This window comes from Tupaia chinensis, unplaced genomic scaffold (genome assembly GCF_000334495.1).
Source record: "Tupaia chinensis unplaced genomic scaffold, TupChi_1.0 Scaffold000093_1, whole genome shotgun sequence".
NCBI classification, from domain to species: domain Eukaryota; kingdom Metazoa; phylum Chordata; class Mammalia; order Scandentia; family Tupaiidae; genus Tupaia; species Tupaia belangeri.
The window spans coordinates 4,399,512-4,405,415 of record NW_006159555.1 but is presented as its reverse complement, the minus strand read 5'-3'; positions in this window follow the sequence as shown (position 1 = coordinate 4,405,415).

Below are 5,904 nucleotides of genomic sequence, written 5' to 3'. Positions count from 1 at the left end.
GGAGGAAGAGGAAGACATTGAGAAATGGTGAGTGTAGCAGACAGACCAGATGGACTGATGGGCTATACAGCATTATGATCCGGACAAGACTTTGGAGCCTGCAGCAGATCTGATATTCAGGGCTGTTTTGCTTGCCACTAACTTCCCTTGTCCACGTTACTTATGCTTCCTGAGGTTTTATTAATACATTTGTATATAGGGCTTTTATGGCAGTAAATGCTCTGTTAATAGTGATTCTCTCTCTCTCTAAAGAGAGAGAGAGAGAGATTTTTGCTATAGGGCACATGTACTCTGCAGGGAGACAGAGACAGGAAAAGAGAAATCACCCCTGGGGATGGATAGCCATGCCACAATCCCTTCTCCTCCATTCTCCTCTCGGGATCTTAGGCATGCATACACATGCACTTTAAGCCACCAGCTCTGGGACTTGAACTGCAGTCGACTATGCGAGAGTCCAGTGATGTACCCATCACACCATTTGCTAGTCCCTCTGCCTCTTTTCTTTTTTTTTTTTTTTTTGAGAGATTTTCACTGTAGGGCGCGTGCGCTCGCCAGACAGACAGAGAGAGACATAGAGACACTCCTGGCGTGAGTTTTAAGCCACCGGGTCCGGGACACAAACCGCGGTCGACTACGTGGGAGTCCAGCGACATAGCCATTACGCTAACTGCTGGTTCCCTGCCTCTTTTCTTATCAGAGGAGAAAGTAAAGTAAGGCTGGGGGATGCCACGACTGGATGAGTAGTGTCAGGCTGCGTATGAGAGAGCTTTCAGTGCCAGCCTGAATGATTTGCATTTGATCAGTAATGAATAAATGAACTCAAGGAAGTGCAGTACTTGAGGAGAGTGATATAATGAACGTGTGCTTTGGGAAGGTCAATCTAGCCACATTTTATAGAAAACTTGGTACAGAAACCACTGAAGGCAGAGGGCTTTGTTAAGAAGCAGTCAGGGGAGCTTAATGTTTGTCCAGAGGGAAGAAGGGCTTATGGTGGAGAAGGATAGAGATGGGCTAGAGGATGGGAATGGAGTAAGAAAAGAGTTGTGAGAGCCTGGGATGATTCTGTGAAGAGCCTGCAAAGCACTTGGCCAAGGATGCAAAAGAAGAGAATGCTGGAATTTTTGAGGTCCCACCTTGGTCCCACAGCCAATGTCTGTGTTGTGGTTTCAGTCTACGTAACTGGATGATTTTTCCCAGATCAGATAAAAAAAAATTTGAATATAGGAAGAATTGGTAGTTGGAGCCAGTCTTCTTGAGGGTTCCAGCAGAGGGAAAAGATCAGAAAGTAGAAGCAGATACTGACAATATGGTTGAAGTGGTTTGACTGTGGTGTCAACGCAAGATAAAGATGTGAAGTCAGAGAGGAGCTGATGAACCAGGACAAATGACGGGAGAGGAAAGAAAGTTGCCCATTGCATTGACTATTATAATTCAAAGCACAATCCTGAGAGCTCTCTTACAGGAGCAGATTTTTTCTGTTTACCTAAACAAAGTAACCACGAAGTCTGGTAGTTTTAGAATACTTGAACTGTAGAGTCAGTCCTTAAAGGTCTTTGAGGGTAAGAAGACACGTGATCTTGGGCATTAGTCACTCTGCCCTATAAAGCTTGCTTGTTTTGATTTTTATGTTTTGGTTGGTTTGCAGTCCCCAGTGGCTTAGAATTTCGATACAGCTGTTGTGGAGGTATCCTTGGACTGACTGGGTGCCAGGTTGCCAAGGTAGGACCTGTCATAAGAATGTTGCCTGTTTCAGAACCCGAGTCGCCACCTTCATCACACACCTTAGTGATCAATAAGCATTTGAAAAAATTAATTTTCAGTTGATGAAATTTTTATAAGCTTAATTACATTTGGGAAAACAGTAATTTATTTGGTAATGTTTGTTTCAGCTTCATGTTCCTGACCAAAAAGAAAACCTAGAGGGCTTTGTGAAGACTTTCATCAAAGTCTCATCTGCTGAAAGAAATCACGGTGTATATGCAGTAAATTGTGAGGTGGTACGTTGGTTTTCTATATTTTACCATATTGTGGTAATTATGGCTATAGAGCACCCTACCTGTATAACGCTTTCCAGGACGTACTTTCTCAGTCACACCCGGCTCTGCCATGTCCACTCACACATTTTCAGATTAAGGAACCAAAGCATAAAACAGGTGGCTTGGCAACGTTCATGCACCTAGTAAGTGATGGAGCCAGGGACTGACCCATGATTTTCTTTTTATTCACTAGTTTTTCTTTGTATATAATCAGTGGTGGTTCTTCTCATCAACTTGACATTATGTGGGCATGTTATGAAAACTTGTTATCCCCAAAGCATAAAAGCTTTAGTACATACTTTTTAAAATGATCATTTATAGATACAAGAAAATCTTCGTAGTGATTTATCTTCTATCATATGAGAATCAATACTAAAATGAGGAGGGCAAAACAAAATATGCGTCATCATTTCCCAGCTCTGATCCCCTGAGTGAGTCTCCCAGATGCTCTAAGCTGTAAATTGAGGGGCTGATCACAACTCCACGGTAAAATATGGGGAAGTACTTTATACGTGTAGAAGGTCGTGTGACTGGCCGACTTTAACAAAATGCGTAATCAAGTTTTTATTCCTGGTAGAATATTTAGAAAGCAGATGTGTATTATTTACTTACAATAAAGGGTAGAAGGATAGTATTCAGCTTTCGAGCTTAGATCTTTACCAGGAAACAACGTATGTGGCTTCTGGTTTAGAAATGAAATGTCAGTGTCGTATTATCCTCTGTGTACCTTGTTTCTGTCGTAGAGATTTTCTTCTGTTTGTTCGACAAGGCCTGTGACTGCACTGTCCCACAGAGTCGCCGCTAGCCACAGGTGGCTATTTATAATAAATGAGTTAAAATTAAAAATTTGGTCCCTCAGTTGCAGCAGCCATATTTCCAATGCTCAGCAGTACGTGTGGCTAGTGGCTGCCCTGTTTGACAGCACGGAGACAGAACGTGTCATTGTCACAGAAGGTTCTGTTGAGTAGGCTGGTCTTTAATTCAAGTAATTGTAAAGGTAGGTCAGGAAAATAAGATTTTGTTAGCAAACATACTATTGGGTCATTGGAAAAGTCACGACACATTTTTGCATAGAAGAACATGAAAAAACTACATCATGACTCTTCTGATGACCCAATACTAATATCAAGGACAAAATTAAAGTTTAGGAATCTTTTCCGTGATCGTCAGGCCCACTGACTGGCTTTTGTTGACCACACTAGATAATATGATTAAACTGCAAATTTTAGTTAGAAACATTCCCTTAAGATATCTCAGATGTTAAAGTGTGTTTACTCAATATGACATTTAAATTCAATATTTCTCCTTGAATAGTGCTATACAGCCAAAGGCTTAGAACTTACTCAAGTGTCAGTGGTCGATTCCAGCCTCCAGGTGGTCTATGACACATTCGTGAGACCAGAAGAAGAAGTCATTGATTATAACACTAGGTATGCATTTTTTAAGGGCTCTGTTTTGACATTGTTGAGGAAAAGTTTTTTTCTTTTCTTCTTCTTTTTTTTGGTTTGTTCTTTTCTTTTATTTTTTTTTCTATTTGTCCTTTGGTTTTTGCTTTTTTGTCATAGGGCACATGCACCTGCTAGAGAGACAGAGAGAAACAGAAATAAAGTGAGAAATCACCCTCAAGGAGGGTGGCCACACCATAGTCCCTTCTTCTCCATTCTCTCTGGATTTGGGGCACGCACACACACACACACACACACACACAGCGTGGTTCTCAAACTGCCAGTTCAGGACTTAAACTGTGGTCATCCACGTGGGAATCCTGTGTCTTAACCACCACACCACCTGCTGGTCCCAACATTGTTGAACTTTTAACACAGTTTATATGAACTTTTAGCATAGGTACTTACTGGAATCAGCTTTAGAGTATGAGTTACACCATTTTCCTGTAACGTATTCATTCAAATATGAATGTTTTTGTACCTACTAAAATTATACAGAGACTGTGCTTGGCCCTGAGTTCTAACACTAAGAAAGAAGGACCATTGGTGCTCCTATGTTGGAGTGTTATATAGGAGTCTAGACAAACAGGCAGTGAATGAACTGTCTTACTCATTCATTCAATTAGTCATCATTTCCTTCCCAAAATATCATATTTCCATTAGGTAGAAATGTCTGTAATCTTAAAGCTACCACACCAAACATATACAGGTTTGATGTGACTTGTGGGATAACTACTCAGTGCACACTAAATTTTAATAATCATTATTAATGTTCGACATATTTTTGAGTCAACTTCAAAGCTAACTTGAAATAGTGCGATATAAATGTGCCTTTAATTTATAAATCTCATGTGAGACACCAATAATGTCATGGCTCGATTTTAAATTGGGTTTCGTAAAGGCATATAGGTCATATGACTTGATATATTAATTTATTTATTTAAATATAAAGTGGAAGACACTAATCTTATTCTAGAACCTTTAGAAACGATTGCTACTATTGGGTTGTCAGAAAAGTCATATTGCATTTTTGCATAGAAAAAATATGTCACAATTTTCCAACAACCCAATAGTATGATTGTATTTTTAAAATAATTTTTTAATTAACAAAGTCTAATGGCACTGACAATATGAATTGCTTATTAAGTAAATAGGACTGTGTACATGCACGTATAATTCTGGAACACAATAAAACAAGGTAATTAAATAAATTGAAAGGTTTTTTTTTTTTTTTTTGAAGAGGTTTTCGCTATAGGGCACATGCGCTTGCCAGACAGACAGAGAGAGACAGAGAGACAGAAAGTGAGAAATCACCCCCCCAGGGGGGATGGTCACGCTGCAATCCCTTCTCCTCCATTCTCCTCTCGGGATCTTGGGCACGCACGCACACACGCCCAGCGTGAGTTTTAAGCCACCCGGTCCAGGACGCGAACCGCAGTCGACTACTTGGGAGTCCAGCGACATAGCCATTACGCTAACTGCTGGTTCCCTGAAAGGATTTTTGTAAATATATATTTTTTTTCTTTAGGGTACATGCTTTCGCCAGAGAGATAGAAAGACAGAACTCACCCCCTCGGGGTATGAAATGCCACAATATCTCTGTCTCCATTCTCCTCTCAGGATCTCGAGCATGCACGCACATGCAGCCAGTGTGAGATTTAAGCTGCTGGGTCCGGGAATCAAACTGCAGTCAACAATTATGCCATCTGCTGGTCCCTAAAAGTTACTTTTACGATAAATGTTGAAAATAATTATAGAGAATTCTGTTAAGCATTTTTTAAACATAAACTCCCTCACGGTTCAAAAAAAATGGTCATACTCATAAAAACTCAGCAAGGGTCACTGTTACCAGAAAAGGCATTTTGTGTACTACTCTCTCTCTTAACCTCTGTCAATTCCTCCCCTCCATTTTGGCCATAGCGTAATGTCCCCATTGATTGTACTCATATTAGGTCTTATTCTTTCATGGGTTTAATGGCATTTTCCTTAATTTCTTTTTAAACAAGTCAGGAAGCGCTTTGGTAATAGTTGATATTTATAATGGCAAATTGAAAACTGAAAGGTTTTCATTATAAATAAAAGAATCTTTGAACCTTTAAACTTCAAATGCATTCAATGTATTATATTCCTTAAAAATATTTTTAATGAACCCATGCATTCCACTTATAATACCCATGATCTCTCCTTCTCCCTCTCTCTCTGTGATTTTAAAAAGTCTCACTTTCTTAGTGTTGTGATCCTCCTGTCTCAGCCTCCCAAACATCAGAGAGCACAGGGCTGCCCCTGGGCAGGTCTTTTAGGGTGGCTGGGAATCAAGCCTGGGCCTCCCTCAGCTCGCCAAGTAGCAGCATCCACAACTGTGCTGGGCCCGTGATCATTTGCTCTTAATTCAGACATTTGATTAACCATTTACTGTCTTTCCC